The sequence below is a fragment of the Puma concolor genome, chromosome B2 (assembly GCF_028749965.1).
Source record: "Puma concolor isolate L17-30 chromosome B2, mPumCon1.1.hap2, whole genome shotgun sequence".
NCBI lineage: Eukaryota > Metazoa > Chordata > Mammalia > Carnivora > Felidae > Puma > Puma concolor.
Genome location: NC_141671.1, coordinates 1,557,950 through 1,577,919, shown reverse-complemented (window position 1 = coordinate 1,577,919; position 19,970 = coordinate 1,557,950). Strand labels below are relative to the sequence as shown.

Sequence of the window (19,970 nt, the reverse complement as noted above, 5' to 3'; positions counted from 1 at the left end):
CGTTTGCCCTGCTCTCAACAGTGGTGGGAATAGGGGCGAACTGACAACTTTGTCACTATGGGGGCAGGCTTCTTGTGTCGAGCGGAGGGGTCGTAGGCGGAACACCGGCTCCCAGCGAGCCCAGGCGTCGTCCCCGCGGACGTCCCCTCACACCGGCCAGAAGGGTCTTGAAACGCGGAACTTGCCCTGGATTGTGCGGTAGGCCCAGCCGATCACAGGGGTCCTTACAGGAGGGAGGCGGAGGGGGGAGGCCAGCGGGACCTGGGGGCAGGGGTGGGGAGATGCGGCCGCAGGGTGAGCAGCGGGGCCGCTGCCACAGCCGGATGCGCCCCCCCTGCCCCGGGCCGCACACCTGTGCGTTCAGCCTGTGCGTGCGCAGTGACGCGTTACACCTGCCGGAGGGAACCGACTGCGCGCCTCTTCTGCCCGCAGCCTCTGGTGGCTTTGAGGCTCGTGGGGTCTAAACAGAGTAAAAATTAACGTCTTGGGTCACGTGTTGGTTTTCTGGTGAGCATTCTGCCAGGGAGTAAAGAAGCAGAAGGTAGGATAGTGCAACCTGCACCTCCTAAGGATGGGGGGGGGGGAGGGGGGCGGCGGCTGGAGGTGCCGGGGGTCGAACCCGGGGCCTCGTGCATGCGAAACACGCGCTCTCCCACTGAGCTACACCCCCCGGCCGCCGCGGGTCCCCCGCACCTGTCTCCATGGGGTGGAGGAGCCTCAGGTGTGGGGGGACGGGGCGGGGGGGCTGGGGGCGGAGGGACTAGCCTTTTAACAAACAGAGCTCGAAAGGGGGCACAGAATATTGGAAGCGCTTGTCAGAAAACTGGCCGGCTCTTCCCTGGCTTGAACACGTCTTGCTGTTTGCTGTCCGCTCCACGGGGAAGGGCAGGGCAGGGCATGATTTTCTTGGGAAAACCCGGGTAGGAATCCATACCACAGGCCTTTCGGAGTTTCAGAGTCGGATTTATCACAGCCTGAGGGCAACTGAGCAGGCCGGAGGGGGCGTCCAGGGTAATAACGCTTCGGTGGCCGCACAGGGACAGGGACCTACTGGGTTTACAGAGCTAGACCCAGACGGAGACGCGCGAAGCGACCCGTCTTTCAACCCAGAGATTTGTGGTCCTTGATCTTCCGGAGAATGGGGGGGGGGGGGGGGGGCGTGGAGAGGAAGGGGTGGGTGTGGTTCGGGGCACGTGGAAGGTAAGGGATCCGTCTCTAAGGTCGGCCTGGAGGTGAAGCACGGGGAACCCCGCCCAGTGCCCAGACCTGACTGTGGGGGTGGGTGGGCGTGAGCAGAACAAGTATAATAGCAGAACGAGAGCTGAGTGTCCTGGGAGATGTGGACTCAGGAACTCGTTTACTGATGGTTCTGGGAGCGGGATTCTGAGGGGGAGACTTCTTCCCAGACTGACCCTGAACCCTACAATTCACACTGGTTAGCCCTGCGGCCTTGAAACTTCCATGGGAGACCCAGAAAGACTCATTTCCTGGCACCAGGCTCCTAGCTGGTATTCTCTCTTCTTCGTTTTACATCTTTTTAAGTAAGTGTGTCACTGAGCCTCTTGAAACTGAAAGCACATTATTGGTTTGGCAGAATTTCTCTGTTGGCTGGTTCATGGGGCTGCTAGAATAGACAGAAGGAAACACAAGTGGCAGGTTTCACTGGACTCGAGTGCTTGAGGAGTGCCCCCCACCGAACTCTGCAAGCTCTGGTACGTGGTTGTATGTGTGTGTGTGTGAGTGTAAGAGGATGGCTGGAATATTATCTAGGCTGTTCGATGGTGTGGAAACACAATTGTGAAAACTCCCAGGATCATCCAGTAATTATCCCTTAAATCGCTCCTGGAGAAACCTACATATCAGCAGGAGTACTACAAGTGATTCGCAAAGAGGTTGGGGTTCTTTTTTCTGTTTGCCCCAAGGTACACTGAACAGCATAATTGTTAAAATCAATGTTCTTTGACAACATTCAGACTCTCCATCCACTGCATGATTGAAAATATCTATTCCAGGGGAGATAGTAGGATGTTTCAAACATGATTCTTCTAGTGAAATAACCATTTATCTCATAAAGTAGAACTCAGACCCTGAAGACACATGAAGCCTATTTCCCGTGCATCTAGGACAGGTGGAAACATTGTAAGTGGTTGGGTGCCATTTTTAAAAAGGTGGCAGGCCAGCAGGAGTGGGTTTTTTATGTGGGGAGCTTTTGTGCTCCAGAATTCCAATCCACACTTAGGATCCGTGTGTGTTTACAATGTCTCACCTTGTTAACATGGACAGGGAAGATTAGTTATACTGCTCTAATAAGTCTCCTATCTTGACTGAATGTGAAGAAACTGTCTACACTAGGTAGTAAATGATTAACTCATCCTTTTTCTCCAATTAAATGTGCCTGTGAAAAAAATAAAGCACTGCCTTTTCAGTTAGTGTCTACATGGCCCAAGGGATCATGTCTGCTCCCACATTCCTGTGCAGCCCATGGTCCTACCCAACTGCTGCCTCCTGCACATTCACAGATGGTCCCACACATGGCCACGTCGCCTTTCCTCTAAGAGTTTCTTAATCTGTAATTTCTTCCTGAGAAAGCTAAACAAAAGATAAGTTTGTTGAGATAGAACACCCAGATAAAACATGGTTGAAGTTCCAAAATTCATCTACAGTGTACTTTAAAATAAGTCAGTCTTATTCTGAGTCAAAGTTAGACACAACTTGCTCTCAAAGAACTACCTCAGACAGCTCAGGCAGCACGTTATTTGTTTTTATTGTTTTATTTTTATAATGTTTTATTATTTTTATTTTATTTATTTTTATAATTTAAAATTTTTTCATCCAATATTTTCTAAAGCGTTCTCATACTAAGCTCTTGACCTTTTCACTATATTCTCTTCTCCTTTAAATCACAGAGGTGGGTTTCCATGGAGAAGTCTATGGTTGCATTATGTTCCCTTTTCCTTTTTCTCCCCCCTTCCCCCCGCCCCCACATTTGGGCTGAGCCCTAATATAATACAGAAAGGCAGTCGTGATAACTCAAGATATTCTTTCTCATGTTTTGTCTTGTTTCTTTTTGTGACTCCATGAATTCCCATAGTCTCCTGACATGGTGGGTACAAGTGGCAGAAAGACACTGTAAAATTGTACCTTGAAAACAAGAGGAGGGAAAACATGACAGCAGAACAGAAAGAGAACGATCGTTCGCTTCAAGAAAGTCTGGCTCCTGAGCACTACTTCGGAATCTTTTATGGAGACGTAAATCCCAAAGCCAAGACATCTTAACTTGAGAAAGAATTGTCCTTGGAACTTATTTCTCCTTTGAAAATTCCCTAATCGCAAAAAAATAAAGTAATGAAACAGAAAAAGAAAAAAATTCGTCATCACTTCACAGGGAAACTTTTGACATTATGTTTGTTCGGGGAACCAGGATTCCCAATACCTGAGCAGTCCGTCAGCCCGCACTTCCATTGTGGTAGCTAAGGGTTAGGATCTTCAAAATCTATCACAGGGCTTAGTACACGAAAGGGGACTTTGGTGTTAGCCAAATTATTAATTTTGGTATTAATACCGAAGCTCTTAAAGATTTGATGAGGACGAGGCCGCTCTGAGTATGGAAATGATTACAAGATACTATGCTATTTTAAATGTTGCTGAGCACAAAGACAGACAGAAAGTTCCCAGTACATATTGGAAGTTAGCACAGTGTTGATTGCAAAACTTGCGAATGTTTATTAAAAGGAAAAAGAAACTTCACCTCGAATTCAATTATGTATGTTGATTCAGAAAATATTAATATTATATTACCATGGGAGAGAACAAGGTCCATTATCAGGCCGCACAAATGGTTCGACAATAGAAGTACATTTTTGCAATTGTATCTCCTACATTGGAATAGGAAATTGGGAAAAGATTAGAATACAGGCATGCACTTAAAATGTATACCCTCCTGAGCCACGTCCCAGCACCCAACCCGGCGCTTCCCAAAGCTTCCCAAATCACCCAACCCGGCGATTCCCAAAGGAATCGGTTGGGGATCCAGGTCGTGGTTGAGCGGGTCTGCGCGGGGGCGGCCGTTCTGCGTTTCTCATCAGCTCTCAGGGGCCACCACGGTTGGTGGGAGGACCGCACTGATGGGGGCGCACCGGCCTCGGGCCGGGTCGCTAGGGGTGCAGACGGAACTCGGCTGGAACCCGTGGTGGGGCTCGGGGACCCTGCGCGGACGCCTGCGGGCGGCGCTGCACCCGCGCCGAGGGCTGTGGGCGCGGCCACTGCGGCCGGAAGCAGGAGAGCTAGGAAGACTGTGTGAGAGCCCGCGCCCTCCCCCCAGTCGGCCTCTCCGTCCTCGCCTCTCCTTTCCCCCGCGGTTAATACAGCTGCAAAATGGAGGCGGGGCCCCGCGCCCACCGTATCGGTGAGGAGGGACCCCGAGCAAAAGTGGAGGTGCCGGGGATTGAACCCGGGGCCTCGTGCATGCTAAGCACGCGCTCTACCACTGAGCTACACCCCCGCAGGAAAGGCGTTCTCCCGGGAGGCTATTCAAGGGCAGCGCAGGCGCCGGCGACGGGTTCCCGGAGGCTGCCTGGGCCGGGTCCGCGGCGCCTGATGCGGTGGCTCCGCAACCTCGCAGCCGGGACGGAGGCTCGCTCCGCGGAGAGACGAGCGAAGCGCGCTGCGGGCCAGAGCCCGTGGGAGCCCCGGATCCGCCCCGCGAGGCCGCCGCGAACGCGTTCTCTCGGGCCTCCGCGCTCTCCTTTTCCCGCTCTCCCGGCTGCCGGAAGTCGTGCGCAGGGAGGCGACCGAGGAGGACAGGTGCAAAAGGCGGGGGGCGCGCAGACGCCGCCCCGGGGCCGGTCCTCCCGGGAGACCGCGCGGGCGGTGCACCTGCCGCCCTCCCCCGCCTCACCACCACCCCCCGCCCGGGCGGCAGGCGCCGCGCCCCTCCCTCCAGCCCCAGGAGTGCACCTGCGAGGCTGACGGTGCGGACGTGGCTCTTTGGGTAGAGACAGTGTGGTTCTCCAGCCTCTCCAATTAGAGGCTAGAAGGACGCTGGCAACAGTGAAAAAGCCACCCAAGTCTCGGCTCAAGACGTTAGAAGAGGAACAGCGTGATAAACCAGAAGACTCGGAATAAACTAAAAGAAGGGAGCGCTGATAAAGACGAATGCAGAAAATAACGAGTTTTAAAAAGTGGAACTAATAAAGAACCTAGATATTTGAAAAGGCAACAGAAGAGTCAAACTTCCAGCTAACCTAATTAAGAAAAGAGAAAATCAGGACCGCAGCCAAGTCCCCATCGTAACAAGAGGGCTTTTAAATCGTGAGAAGCATCGTAGCACAGTTCAGCAAATGATTTAAAAACTTAGATGAAGTGGATTTTGTAAATATCATATCCAAGTTAATCCTTGTACAGACGGGAGGCAAGCAGGCTATTACTCTAGAAAAACAGAGAAAGTAGTTGAACAGGCACGCCCCCCAAAAGGGCACCAGGCAAAAATACATTCACAAGCAAATTCTACCAAACTGTTAAATATAAAAAAGTCATGATGCTACTTAGATTATTCAAAGCATAGAAAAAGAAGAAAAACTTCCTATTCGGTGCATAAAGTGAGTATAATATTAACCACGTTTTTCAGTTTGCACCAAAAATTAAAACTATAAGCCTATTTCACATAATACAGGATGTCCAACTGGGGGCTATTCCAGAAATGCACAGAGCACTCATTATTAAGAAAGATATCGGCAAAGATTCCCTTGTCCACACAAGTCTATGCAGGGCCTCCTGCTCTCCTTTTCAACTAGGCTTTGGCTTTGGGTCTTTGATTTTCATCTCTGTGTTGCCCAGTTTCTGTAAGAGTCCTTAGTTGGGTTAGCTAGGTGTCCCCCATCCTCCGTATCTGATCACCTTCCATGTCTAATTGGGCCCCTTATCCTCTGCCATCCCCCAGGTGACATAGGGTCACCGTGGCCCACTTCCAGCAAGAATCCTGTTAGGGCCATTCAGCCACAATCCCTCCTTACCCTTGATGTTTCCTCTTGGGAACTTCCTAACCACTGATGAACCCCCACCCTACTCTTGGCTATAAATTCCCACTTGCCAAACACTGTATTTGGAATTGATAGTTCTATACTGAGGCCTCTTTCCCCCTATTACAATATTCCTGAATAAAGTCTGTTTTTCCTGCTATTATAGCTACTAATCAGCTCTGGCTTATCTCTAACAACATTAATACAGACCATCATGTTGATAGAGAAAAGGAGGGAAAAAACATACATGATTATCTCTATAGGTTCAGAAAAAGCATTTGACACAAGACAACGTATGTTTAATATTTTACTGGAGGATTTAGTGTCCTCCAAAAGTTCGTGTCCATTTGGAACCTGAAAATGTGACCTTATTTAGAAATAGCGTCTTTGTAGATGCATTTAGTTAGGAGGAGATCATATTGAAATATGATGAGCCCTAGGGGCACCTGGGTGGCTCAGTCAGTTAAGCATCCGACTTCGGCTCAGGTCATGATCTCATGGTCCGTGAGTTCGAGCCCTGTGTCAAGCCCTGTGTCGAGCCCTGTGTCGGGCTCTGTGCTGACAGCTCAGAGCCCGGAGCCCGCTTCGGATTCTGTGTCTCCCTCTCTCTCTGCCCCTCCCCTGTTCATGCTCTGTCTCTCTCTGTCTCAAAAATAAATAAACGTTAAAAAAAATTAAAAAAAAATATGATGAGCCCTAAATCCACTGACTCATGTCCTTCTAGGAAGAGGAAAACATGTCAGAGACAGACACACAGAGAAAAGGAGGCCGTGCCACGATGCAGGCAGAGATTGGAAGTGGAGGGGTACCGGGAGCTGCTGGAAAGGAAGATGAGGCAAAGAAGGAGACTCAGAGGGAGCATAACCCAGCTGACACCTGATTTTGTACTTCCAGCCTAGATAACTGTGAGACAATAAATTCCTGTTGTTTTAAGCTACCAAGTTTGTGGTAATTTGTTACAGCAGCCCTAATAAACTAATACAAATAGGGTGCCTGGGTGGCTCAGTTGGTTAAGTGTCTGACTTTGGCTCAGGTCATGATCTCACAGCGCGTGGGTTCAAGTCCCGTGTCAGGCTCTGTACTGACAGCTCAGAGCCTGGAGCCTGCTTTGGATTCTGTGTCTCTGTCTCCCTATCAGCCCCTCCCCAACTCATGCGCTCTCTCTCTCTCTCTCTCTCTCAAAAATAAATAAGCTTTGGGGTGCCTGGGTGGCGCAGTCGGTTAAGCGTCCGACTTCAGCCAGGTCACGATCTCGCGGTCCGTGAGTTCCAGCCCCGCGTCGGGCTCTGGGCTGATGGCTCAGAGCCTGGAGCCTGTTTCCGATTCTGTGTCTCCCTCTCTCTCTGCCCCTCCCCCATTCATGCTCTGTCTCTCTCTGTCCCAAAAATAAATAAACGTTGAAAAAAAAAATAAATAAGCTTTAAGAAAAAAACTAATACAAATATAGTAAAAGCAGTCAGCAAAATAAGAATTGACAGACACTTGTCAGCATGATATTTCTGGTCCCATCTTTTGGTGTCACAACCCTCCTGTATTCCAAAGCGCCCCTCCCATTCCGCTTTACTTTGATTCTCTTGGCTGCAGGGGACTCTGGAGTTATGAGAAATGAAGTCGTGATGTGGAACAAGTAAGACTTTGATAATACGGAGGTCAGAAATCCGGGGCCTGTTTCTCTGGGCATTTGCTGAAAATCAGGAATGAGAGTAGAGGGTGAAATAGTTTGATTGAGAAAGAGCAAATCGTTGATTCTATATAGTTTACTTGGTTCTATGCAGCTGTTTTAACCAAAAAGTCAAAAAAAAAATCACAGATGACAACAGTTCTGTTGCCTTTCAATTTTCCTGTAAACCACTATGAGCAGATTCTGATTTAAATCCCAGCTGGTCCTCTAGACTTGTGGCCTGAGGCATGGTTCAAAGGAGGTGAGGAACCGCCTTGCTGCACAAGGTTCCGTTGGTGGGGCAGAAGACTCTTGGTCTCGGGGTGGTGAGCTTGAGTCCCACGTTAGGGGAAAGCTAATTGTTGCTCTCCCGCTGGTGCATTTGCTGGTCTCCTCAGTTGTCCTCTGGGCTGCAGCCCCCGGGCTCCATGGCGAGGACGGTGTACTGGGTGGCTGTCCCAGGGGAAAGCTTAGAACTACACACAGTTCAGAGGAGAGGGGGAGGGACGCACTGAGAGAAAAACCTTCCTCTGATTCACCAGTGTCTGTAAGCTACGAAAACGTGGATCGTATGAGCAAGAATATACAAAAGTGGAAGTTCTGACATAGAATCCTATTAGGACCCATGCCAAGGGGGCTGTCGACGGTGCTGACGGCCAAAGCTTTTCAGAGGCGAAAGGTCTAGTGAGGTCAGGCATGAGTGTATTTACAAGCTGGTGAAGGAGACTGAGGTGACCAGAATTATCTAATAGGAGTCTACTAAGGAGCCTCACTGATCTCTTTGTCAGACAGAGAAAGGGGGATATGTCCTGACTGCCGTGTGCTGATAGCCCCCCTGCACAACTGTGATTCATATCCTTAAAGATTCAAGGTGTACTTTGTGCTGGATGTGCTGTAACTTTTTCAAACTGGGTAAAAGAAGCTACCTACCCCTTTGCCCAACATCCACTCAGATGGCTGGACTAATGTTCTAACCTGCTAAAGGTTTAAGAGTTCACATCTATCCTGACAGTACATGTGACTTCAGACTGTGATTTTGAAATGCTATGATATGGAAACATATGTTTTTTTTTAAGTTGATGTATGGTTTGCACACACTGTTATATTAGTTTCAGGTGCACAACAAATAATTCGACAACTCTGTACATTATGCTATGCTCACCACTATAGAAACACAGAGATTTTTAACTGTCTTGGGAAACTTAATTAAAAATTGGAAAATGTTAATGATTTATTAGAGGAAAATGCACATCTGAAAAAAAGCTCAATTATGAGCGTTGAAGCATATTGGGGACTTAGACTTTTGAAGCTAGAGGAAGTGCCCTAGAAAACTACTATCCAGCCCCTGGGTGGCTCAGTCGGTAAGCTTCCAACTTCGGCTCAGGTCATGATCTCACGGTTTGTGAGTTCAAGTCCCGTGTTGGGCTCTGTGCTGACAGCTCAGAGCCTGGAGCCTGTTTCAGATTCTGTGTCTCCCTCTCTCTCTGACCCTCCCCCGTTCATGCTCTGTCTCTCTCTGTCTCAAAAATAAATAAACGTTAAAAAAAAAAAAAAAGAAAACTACTATCCACATTGTAAAAACGGTTTCTTGATGTCATTTTGAGAATCCAGAAGGACATAATCAAAAACCACAATCTACCATTAAAGAAAGCTATTGCCATCTGAGAACTCTCATGCACAGCAAAGGACTCTGATGTTCCCAAGATGGCCATTTGGTGGTGCCCACGCCATTCTCCAGAACATGGATGTGCACATTACCTGAAAGTGCTCACAAGGTCAAGGACAGATTCCTCCAAGCCTTCACTTTATTTTTAGAAAAGTACACCCAAGAAGCTCCTTGGGTGGCCGAATCTTTTCTATGTCTATTTATCATAAGCTCCTTCCCCAAACAACAACAATGCTAAAGCTCTGATGAATCTTAAGGTTCTCCCATTAAAACGTACATTTCATTGTCCTCATTCTCCAGCCTAAGAAAGCAGTACAAATGAAATTCATGTTTTTTTAAAAATCAACATTTTCAGAAGAGCTTTCTTTACCCTAAAATTCTACCTATTAAAAGATAAACTGAGGCATATGAAAATTTTTTAGTTTATTTGAGCAAAAATCAACTCGGATCTGCTAGGGGCAAGCTTGTGGTGGTTAGAGATGCCCCTCTGACAGCAGGTATAAACACAGAGCAGAAGACAAGAAAGGAAGTCATTCGACTGGCTAGAGCTTAAAGCCTCGTTGGCTGTTTGTGATTTGTTGTCCTTATTGTTTCTATTTCTGAACCTTCGAGCATATACAGGCTTAGTTTTAATCTGCTTAAGCAGGCATTAGAGCCCCCTTGTCTACTGGCCTCTCTGTTTAATTGATTCAACAGTCCTAAGGTAATACAACCTATGCCACAAAATCCTCACAAACCTTTACTGTATAACATCGCTGGAGAACTCTATAAAGTTTAGATTATTTCTTCCCTGACAAATTCTATCCTATTACCGATGGAGTTCAGGACATGCTACTCCAACATATGGCACTTCGGCATATTACATATTTTAAGCTGAAGGGATCTGAGAAAACAGCAAAAGGTCACTCTGGCCTCCCTCTATTGCCCTTCTTCCCTGAAACAGGTCATAAAAGGTGACCTGTGAGAGATGCCCGCCCTGTGACTGAAATAAGCATCCTTATCTCCAAAGACAAAGGGACGCCCCTGAAAAACAACCTTGCTAAGTTTGCCCCAAGTTGCCAGATTACCTCAGCCTCCTTAACCTATCACATCCCTCCACGGGTGACCACTGTGCACCCAACCCAACCCAAACATACTCACATCTGTTTCCTTGGGTCATCCTTTCCTTAGGAAGGCTCTCGTGTCACGGTGTCATGTAAAACTTATGTTAAGTAAATTTGTATGTTTTTCTCCTGTTAATCTGCCTTTGTCTTTTTAATGTTCAGACCCAGCCAGGGACCCTGAGAGGGTTGAGGAAATCTTTTGCGTCCCCTACATAACCTTCTAATTTTGCAGGTATTATCACAATCTAATGTTAAGCACACGGTTCTGTGGTTCAGGTACAAGTTGTATTTTCAAAAGAGACGCTACAGGACACACACATACATGAGTCAGGAAACTGGTTAATTTGGAAAAGATAGCCTGTAACGTTAACCTTAGACCTACATTGGAAAAGTCTGATTAAACACAAGTATCCCCTTAAACTCTGGGGCATCCACTCGGTTTCATGTTTAACCATGGGCAAGAGATGATTATGTCCTGGGGCCCCTCCTGGCCATGTCTCTTCCTGTGGATATTGGGTCCACACTCTATGTATGGGGGCTCCCAGAATTCTCTATCAAAACAGCCCAGACCCTCCCCTCTTCCAGGGCCTGAACAGACGTCACCCACCCACCCCACCCCCCCTTTCGGAGGCCATCCTTCTGAGGGCAGACCATGCCATTAGCATGCATGCTTCTAGGCCTAGGAGGTGGCCCTGAACTGGCTCTTTGCCAAGTGGAGTGTTTGAAGCTTAGAAGTGTGTGCTGAGGGGCGCCTGGGTGGCGCAGTCGGTTAAGCGTCCGACTTCAGCCAGGTCACGATCTCGCGGTCTGTGAGTTCGAGCCCCGCGTCAGGCTCTGGGCTGATGGCTCAGAGCCTGGAGCCTGTTTCCGATTCTGTGTCTCCCTCTCTCTCTGCCCCTCCCCCACTCATGCTCTGCCTCTCTCTGTCCCAAAAAAAATAAATAAAAAAAAAAAAAAAAAAAAAAAAAAAAAAAAAAGAAGTGTGTGCTGAGGTGTTCACACGTTGAATGTACAAAGCCCTTCAAAATGTGGGATGGAACCGGGGGTGCTAAGAAAGGGGATCGGGCTCTTTATTTTCTGATTCCGCTCTTAACTCATCTGTCAGTATTAGCCAAGCAGGTGCTTCTTCAAGTCAGTCAGATAAGAAGGATAGAGTTTATTTAACACAATACAGAATTTCTGTCTAGATGATAAGTTTACGTGATACTTGAGAAGTTTCTTCAAAGTCAGGAATGACTTTAAAGGTGTAACAGCAGAGAGAGGGGATGGGAGGAGAGGGCGGAAGGAGGAAGGAGGGCTGTGACTGGGAGCGGGTGCTGGGAATGCACAATTTCGTCCGCCCCCCCCCCCCCCCCCCCTGCCCCAGCAGCTCGGAGAAGGAGGGCATCAAAGGACAGGGTCCAGTGCACTGCGCCTCCGTGCGTCTTGCTCTCCAACGGTACCGCGAGGTGAAGCCGCTGCAGGTGCGCCGGGTCGTCGCTGCTGCGGTGGTTCTCGGGTGGAGAACCCGCCAGCAGGTGGCTGTGGACTCGGCCACGCCCAGTCCCAGAGCAGAGATGCGCGCGCACCGCAAGCAGAGTGGGGTCGGGTGGTTCTCGTTGTTTTTCATGTGAGTTCGGAGGGCTGCAAGAAAACAAAGAGACAAGAGAGAGGCGCAGACACGTTTTAATAAATGGTGAGGCGCCGGAGAGCTGTTGGAGCAAAACCTGCGTCTTCAAAAAGTGGAGGTGCCGGGGATTGAACCCGGGGCCTCGTGCATGCTAAGCACGCGCTCTACCACTGAGCTACACCCCCTCGCACACAGAGAAGCCCGGAAATGCGCCTATGAATGTTTACTGCGGGTTTCGGTGGCGGCTCACAACCCTTCGCGGCGCCGAGGCGGGTGCACGGGCCCAGTACCAGACTGCCCCGAGGACGCGCTGGGAGGAGAACCCGAGCCGCAGGGCGGTCCCGTGTGGGACCTCACTGCGCGCCCAGGCGGAGGTCTGGGAGGAGCCGTGTGTCCGGAGAGGCGGCCGAGGGCCGAGGGGGAGGAGCAATGAGGGGACCAGGACCCCCCAGGACCCGAGGGGCCCGGAGATGCGCCGGGGACGCGGGCAGAGTGGGCGGAGCGCAGCGCCCTGTCGGGCCCGAGCCGCACCGACTGCGAGGAGCGCGGGGCCGGCGCGTCCAGGGGGCTCGGTCTGCAAACCTGGCTTCCTGAATCGGCCCTTGGACCGGCGGTGTGCACGCTCCCGCCGTGTGGGTCCTGGTGCGCCGCCCCGCGGGTGGATTATTTCCCGCTGGGGACAATCGAGGCGCTGCCGACTCGGGGGGCTCTTGACCTTCCCGGTCACGAGCTGCACGAAGCGTTTGGACGGGGGCCCCTACCGCGAAGAGCGCTGCCACTCTTGGTAAGAAAGACGTCTCTGCACAGCCCGGCGAACATGTTCGCCGAGCGTGCCTGTCCCTATGTTTGGTGAATTTGCTTCCCCTCCAAGTCCCCTAAGTCTGCGCTTCCGGAGAACGGCTCCTCGCCCCTCCCCCGCACTTGCTTGCTCGGTCACCACACGTGGGCGTCTTTCCCGAGCGAGGCAGGGAAGCCAACCGTGTGTCTGCGCTGCCGCGATGTGGGTCCTGGGGTGGGGGTGCACCTGCCTCGGCCCGGGCCGCTGGGGCAGCGGGGAATACCGACCCCGGGAGCTCGCGTGTCTTCAGCGTGTTGAGCTGGGGACCTGGGGCAGAGGATGAGGAGAGACAAGTGTAGATAAGTGCGTATGCTTTACAGGGTTCTCAGGAAACAAAACAAAACACGAAGTTTCTGAATGTAAGCATCTAAGCATATTTTATTGCAGGAGCCGAGATTCAGGTTCTATCCGTGGACATGCAAATTATCTTTCTCCTCCAGGCGTAAAGCTACGAAATCGGGCTTGGCCCTGGAGACTCTACATGTATGGCTGGCCCGGGGTACTCGCACCTGCCGGCTAACAACAAATCCGAACAGCAGAACTGGGGGGACGAGGGAGAGCCACGGTTGCCGTTCAACCCTGCTCTGGCCTGCTCTACAGAAGGAGGTTGTCCGGCGGTTATTGGGCGAAGCAGTGTTCAAGGCCCAAACCAGCAGAGGCGAGGGACGGGAAGGATGGGACCTTTTGACAAGGAGAGCGAATGGACGGGAATTAGAGTCTTGGTGGGCTTGAGAAGCTAGCGTGCACTTAGAAACACACACACACAGCTTGACTGATGTGGGCGTCTTTGTCCACATCAAAAGAAAAAGAATTCTGTCCAAAGGAAAAAATATTTCTTTGATAATTTTCTCCCTTTTGTTCTTCCTTCTTCTTTTCTTCTTTTTTCTCCTTCCCTTTCTTCTCTTGTTTAGAATTCCTATTAGTTGGCTGTTGAACTACCTGGAATCATCTCTGAATTTATTCGCTTTCCATTTCTGTGTCTTTTTGTTTTACTGTAAGAGAAATTTCCTCAGCTTGAGAGAGCCAACCCCACGTAGACGTTGCTCATGGAAAGGTCCTTGCAAAGGCTGGAAGGAGGAAACGAGGCTGAAATGATTACCCATACCTGGGCCTCCATTACTCCAGCGCCATGTTAAGGGAAGAGAGAAGGGAATTCTTACAAATCCCTGTCCAGACAATTAGGTATTTTTAGTTCTTTTTAAACATTTATTTATTTATTTTTTAAATTTACATACAAGTTAGTTAGCTTGTAGTGCAATTCTGATTTCAGGAGCAGAACCCAGTGATTCATCCCCTGCATGTAATACCCAGTGCTCATCCCAACAAGTGTCCTTCTTTATGCCCCTTGCCCATTTAGCCCATCCCCCCACAGGTATTTTTATTCCTGATTTTATTTATTTGGACTCTTTTTCTGCATCTCTACAAGTATCAGCAAATATTGAAGGTACTGAGGGGATTCAGGTCATCCTGGAATTCTTCCAAGTAACTTCTCTATTATTTCCTTCTTACATAAACACTTGTTGAAATAGCTTTCCAGACCCATGTTGGAGCCACTCCTGCTGGTGGGGGGCTGGGGGCGAGGCACATCTGTAAACGTCTGCAAAACATAGGTAACTTCCGTGTCCCTGTGAATGATCTGCTTGACCAGAACCGCAGAGTATCCAGTCTGCCACTCCCCAGCGCCCAGTCAACTGGGCCTTCTCTCTCCAGACAAGGTCCATGCGGCCCCAGCCAATCAGAAATGTTTTGTTTTCTCTTCCTTGTTCTTTATTCTTTATGTTATAAAAGCTTCCTCTACCTTTAACCCCATTTTGCAGTTCTCTAAAAGGAGACTGTCCGCTTCATGAAGCACTGAAGTTTGTTTGTATCACCTAACTCGTCTTCTTTAATCATTTTTTGAACACCAGAAAAGCCAGGATGAGCCATGATCTCGAAGCAGCAAGAGTTGGAGGTCTTGGCTGACAGGCTCCTGGGAGCTTCTGGTACCTCAGCCCTAACTCACCAAGGACTTCCCTCTCTTCCCATGCTGTGTGGGAGAGTGGGAAGGGCAGTTGATTGTGAAAAAGCTTCAAGGACTTCCCAATGTGAACAACAATTCAACAAATAAGTATGCTTGGCCTTGCTAACAATCAGTTGTGAGGCTGAAAACATCCTTTTCCAAATTATGTCTTACAAAATAATCCAACCATGTTAGAGGAAAGGCTGAGTTATCTACTTCCACCTATAGAAAATAATATGACACAATTGTTGTTATATGAAAGGTAATAAAAATAATGCAGCAAAGCAGTGTAGGAGAAACATATTATAGAGGTATATCAGTAAGCTATCTCTGTGATTGTGGAATCCATCAGTTTTTTAAAGTTTGTAATCTGTTTCTGTTTATGCTCTTATTCTAAATAAATATTTACTTTCACCGTTGACTTTGTATTCGTCGTTTTGAATACAAATTTTTTTTTTCTTAAAGGTGATCCCTTATATTATATATGAGCTTTAGGTCTCATAACACATGGATCTGCCCCTACCAATGAATTTTAAAAATCACACCTGTTTACCTAAAACATTGTGATGTTGAAGCAAAATGTTATGATTGATATAGATACATAAGGAATTGAGACATCGGATGCTGTGATGACCACATGGCTAAGGTGTTGGGCTCGGACCCGGCTGGGGCTTCCCTCTACAAGCTCCAGTCCTGCTCACAACACCTTTGCCTTCTAACCTAGCCTGCTGTTAAGAGTTATTTGTGGCCGAGACACACTAATTGTTGACTGTGTTAGAGAAGACAGTATTAGGACCACACCCCTTCCTGGTGCCCAGTACTGCTTAGCAAGATAAGGTCCTGAGGCCAATTTGAATGTCAGCATCCTGACCTCAGTTGTGACTTTCTTTTCCTGCTAGAGATGGACTTTCTCAAAGCTGAGGTAGTCCAACATGAAACAATTTCTTATTGGACGATTCTGTAACCCAGAAAGAAAATAAGTTTGAAATTGCGTGTTTTCAGGGAAACTGAGCTGATCCTAAATGTCCCCAGCTCATTCTGGCAGGAGCCTCAGACAGCTCCAGATCCTGCACAGAACCCCAGACATATTCAGGACATACTAACAGTTTTCAGAAATCCTTGAGGAGCTGGTGAAGGAAAAGCAGTGTGGTCACCTAAAACGAGAGCAGGCTTTGGAACAATGTTATGCACACTTCTAATACCGTTTAAGCTTTTTTGCAGTGTACTAAAAAAAATGTAAGAAAAAGAAATGTAAGGTTTTCAATTCATTTATGGTAGCTAGGGTAACCCTTGCTCCAAAACTTTCCAAAGCTGAATGAAAAGGAAATCAAAGACCAATCTCATTCATGTGTATTGTTGCAAAAATTATGAATAAAATACAGGCATGTTAACACAAACACCATGTTGACCCAAACAAATTATTTTTCCAGGAACACAAGAATGATTTATCATCAGGGGAAAAAAAAAACAATTACTAAGATGAATTAATAGCTTGAAGGAGAAAAAATGACACGATCTCAATAGGTAACAAAAGGAATTTGGAAAAATTCAAAACCCACATTAGTGCGGCTACTCTGGAAAGCCGTATGGAGGTTCCTCGAAATATTAAAAATAGAACTACCCTGTGATCCAGGAATCCCACTTCTGGGTATGTGTCCAAGAAAGCACAAACCCCAATAGAAAAGATATCTGCGCCCCCTATGTTTACTGCAGCAATATTTACAATAATACAAGATATGGAAAAAAACCTATGTGTCCATCTATGGATGAATGGATAAAGAAAATGTGACACACACACACACACACACACACACACACACAGAATGCAGTATTGCTCAGCCATAAAGAGAGAATAAAATCCTGCCATTGTGACAACATGGATGGACCTCGAGGGCATTATGCTAAGTAGAGTAAGTCAGACACAGCGACACAAATACCGTATGATCTCATTTACATGTAGAATCTAAAACAAAACAAAACAAATGAAAAACCTCATACATGCAGAGAACAGATCAGTAGTTGCCAGAATGGGAGCCAAATGGGTGAAGGGAGAGAAAGATATAAACTTCCAGTTATAAGATCAGTAAGTCCTGGCATGTGATGTGCAGCACGGTGACTAAAAAGGAAAAAAAAAAAAATCAGAAATCTAAAGCTATCCCAGGCAGGTTGGAGAAGATTGCTTCTATGCTTCTACTGTATCCTGAAACTAAACAGCAAATGTTTTCTTAATGGAAACAAGATCATCCATATGCATCCAAAGCCAACATCATATTTAAGGAAAACTGTGGTCGGTCTAGTCTAACCAAGTATAAGAATAATGGAAGGAAGAAGGAAATAAAAAATACAAAATTGGGGAAGGGATGATGTATGTCATGATGTCTAGATAAAAATCCAGACGAATCCCCTGAAGAGTTTAGACTTCCGAAATGTAATGTTATCTCCTCTGGACGGTGACCACCTGTTTCCAAAGAGTGCTACCTAATTGTCATGCAAAACTTATTTCCAGCTGGGATCTGCAGTCCACCTTCAAATTTGTAAATTTGTTTGCCAGGGGTGGTAAGATTCCTTCCGTCTGTATTCTCACTCTTTGACCCAAAGATTTTTACTAGAATCATGAATTCTAGCACGTCTTTGGTCATAGAATATTGTGTCAGATGGCTTCGTCTCTGCCATTTGGGCCATAACAGAACTGGCAGGGCTATAGTCTGTCCCCAACCTGCCCCCCGCCCCCATCACCCCTTCAGACTAAAGCTCTGATTTGAAACCAGGTTTCTGTTTTGGTGGAAAGCAGCGTTCCCCTGCCTACCTAAGGACTAATGGGTACGTCATGGCCAAAAAAAGCCGGAAATTTGTGCAGCCATGTGACTTATCAAATTGGGATCAGACAGAAAGAAAGATACTATAGATGTAAATACTATTATGTAGGAATGTTTTCCCTTTTTTTTTCTCTTTTCGTTCCTCCTTTTCCCCCTCTGTAGAGTGTAAACACCAAGGCCCTGCAAATACGTTGATTTCTAATTCTGGATGGGGGATGGGAAATTTGTTAACGAGGCAAAGGAGGGGAAAGGAAGAGAGACAGAAGTTAGGGTCCAGTAGATTTAGAGAGAACGTGTGAAGATTTTTTTCAGGGAGGTTTGTGGCAAATGGGCCCAACTATTACTTCGGCGTATGAAAACAAAGGATGCATTCATTCTTCTCGGTCCAAGCGGCCTTCCCCAGGGCTCGGCCAGCTTTCCCTGATCATGACTAGCCCACTCGGAAGCCCATCGACACAAAGATCACCTTACTTGCGCAAAGCGTCCATACGATGTTCTTAGTAACTGAAGCCGTTCAGTTGGCAGAGCACCGGACTGGTTTGGAGTTCTGTGGTTAGATCTTGAGGGTCGCGGAAATTATTTTCTTGTGGCCCTGCTCCCAGAGTAACTGACTGAGGGCCCCCACCCCTTGCGGAAATACATATTTTAGAGTGACAATGCTTGGTGAACAGGAACTATAACTCTTTCACACCATGGGGTTCAGGGCCTTACCCCCAAATGAGGCATCCTGGCACGTCGGGCATCTTCAGCTGAAGGAGTTTGAGGAAATGGCAGAAGCAGGAAGGTCACTCTGACCCCCACCCTCCAAACAGGTAAAGACCCCATCAAGTGAGAGGCGCCTTCTCTGTGCTGAGAGGAGCGCCCTCACCTGAGGACACAGAGGGACTCAGGAAGGAGCCGAACAAGCGGGCCTGGCTGAGTTTCCCCAACTTGCCACTCTGACCTCCTGCCTTCTGCCTGTCCTACTCCCACGCCACCGCGCCCCCTTTTCGTCGAACCCGGCATGGAAACACCCAGGTTTCGCGGCTTCTTCCTCTCCCCGTGAAGGCTCCCAGGTGACCCCAAACTGACACGAAAGACATGTGTGTCCCTCCTGTCCACCTACTGGTCCGTTCCGTGTCCAGACTGAGGCCCGAAGGGGGTCACGTTTTCGTCCCCTCACCCCCTTCCTGAAATGAACGGGGTGTGGTGTCTGCGTTTCTACAGCGCCGTGTGCTAGTGACAGCGAGGGGCCCGAGCCCCCTCGGGCCATCCCCCCCCCGCCCCACCTCCGCCCCGCCGCGCACCTGCCGCGGGTCGCGTCCCCAGGTCCGGCCCCCACAGTGGGCGCGCCGAAGATGGTGACTGAAGGCCTGGGCGACCAGGGGCACCGCGCCCACCTGCAGGGGAGACGCGGCGGAGAAACCGGAGACCCGGGAGACGCCGGAGGGAGACCCTCCCCCCCTTCCCTCCCGGTGACCGCGAGCTTCCTCCCGAGCCCTGACCGTGGATGAGGCCGCAGACGGAGCGGGGACATCGCGCGTCCAGGACCAGCCACACGCGCCAGTCCCCCAGGCCCGCTCCTTTCTCCGGAGCGCGGGGAAACCCAGCGGCCGGCCTTCCTGGGGGCCCCCAGGCCGCGCCCCGGGCGGGTCCCGGCAGGTGACGGCCGCACCCGTCTGCGCCATCAAGCCGCCCGCATCCCCGCGGTCCCCGCGGTCAGGTGTGAGCCCTGCGGTCGTACGCTCCCCCCCCCCCCCCCCCCCCCCGCAGCATCCTCAGAGCTCCCGTCCGCAAGGACCCCTCCCCACCGCGCCACTTACTCTTTGTGTCGAACGTGGCGGGGGCGACCTGTCAGCTGGCCGCGTGGCCTAATGGATAAGGCGTCTGATTCCGGATCAGAAGATTGAGGGTTCGAGTCCCTTCGTGGTCGCTGTTTTCCTCCGCGGGTGATGCTTCAAGCCCGGCGGGCAGACTTTTCCTCCTCATTTAACCGGCGGGGGTCCGCGGGGTGACAGGGCAGTGTCCTCTGGGGTGACAGTTGCAGATGTTTGCTGGGTGACAGGTGCCTCAGAAAGAACCGGGCGGAGGTAGCAGGTGCGTCCTCGGAGCTTTCTTTCCAGTAGACCCGACACGTGGCATCAGGTGAACAGAAACACAGTGACCACAACTACTTGCAAGCCCTGGGAACGGATGAGCGTCAGGCTGAGATCAAGAGTAGGGACGGGGCTTCCTCAGGCGGGATGTTCCTGGAGGGACCTGGTCTTCCCCAAGCTGACATTA

At 49.3% G+C, this 19,970-nt stretch overlaps 2 long non-coding RNA genes and 4 other non-coding genes across 6 annotated transcripts; 3 read left to right on the top strand and 3 right to left on the bottom strand.

Annotated features, from left to right (window-relative positions):
• Positions 1-598: 598 nt before the first annotated feature.
• TRNAA-CGC (transfer RNA alanine (anticodon CGC)) lies at positions 599-670 on the bottom strand. The gene has a single exon. It is a non-coding gene; the product is annotated as a tRNA-Ala (tRNA).
• A 3,759-nt stretch (positions 671-4,429) lies between these two features.
• On the bottom strand, positions 4,430-4,501 carry TRNAA-AGC (transfer RNA alanine (anticodon AGC)). Its single transcript has one exon. It is a non-coding gene; the product is annotated as a tRNA-Ala (tRNA).
• Positions 4,502-4,964: 463 nt separating this feature from the next.
• LOC147580557 (uncharacterized) lies at positions 4,965-6,954 on the top strand. The gene is made up of 2 exons (XR_015250749.1): positions 4,965-5,597; positions 6,742-6,954. It is a non-coding gene; the product is annotated as an uncharacterized LOC147580557 (long non-coding RNA).
• Positions 6,955-12,168: 5,214 nt separating this feature from the next.
• Positions 12,169-12,240, bottom strand: TRNAA-AGC (transfer RNA alanine (anticodon AGC)). Its single transcript has one exon. It is a non-coding gene; the product is annotated as a tRNA-Ala (tRNA).
• Positions 12,192-15,313, top strand: LOC147580556 (uncharacterized). Its single transcript, XR_015250932.1, has 2 exons — positions 12,192-12,839; positions 13,334-15,313. It is a non-coding gene; the product is annotated as an uncharacterized LOC147580556 (long non-coding RNA).
• Positions 15,314-19,547: 4,234 nt separating this feature from the next.
• Positions 19,548-19,620, top strand: TRNAR-CCG (transfer RNA arginine (anticodon CCG)). The gene has a single exon. It is a non-coding gene; the product is annotated as a tRNA-Arg (tRNA).
• Positions 19,621-19,970: the final 350 nt, after the last annotated feature.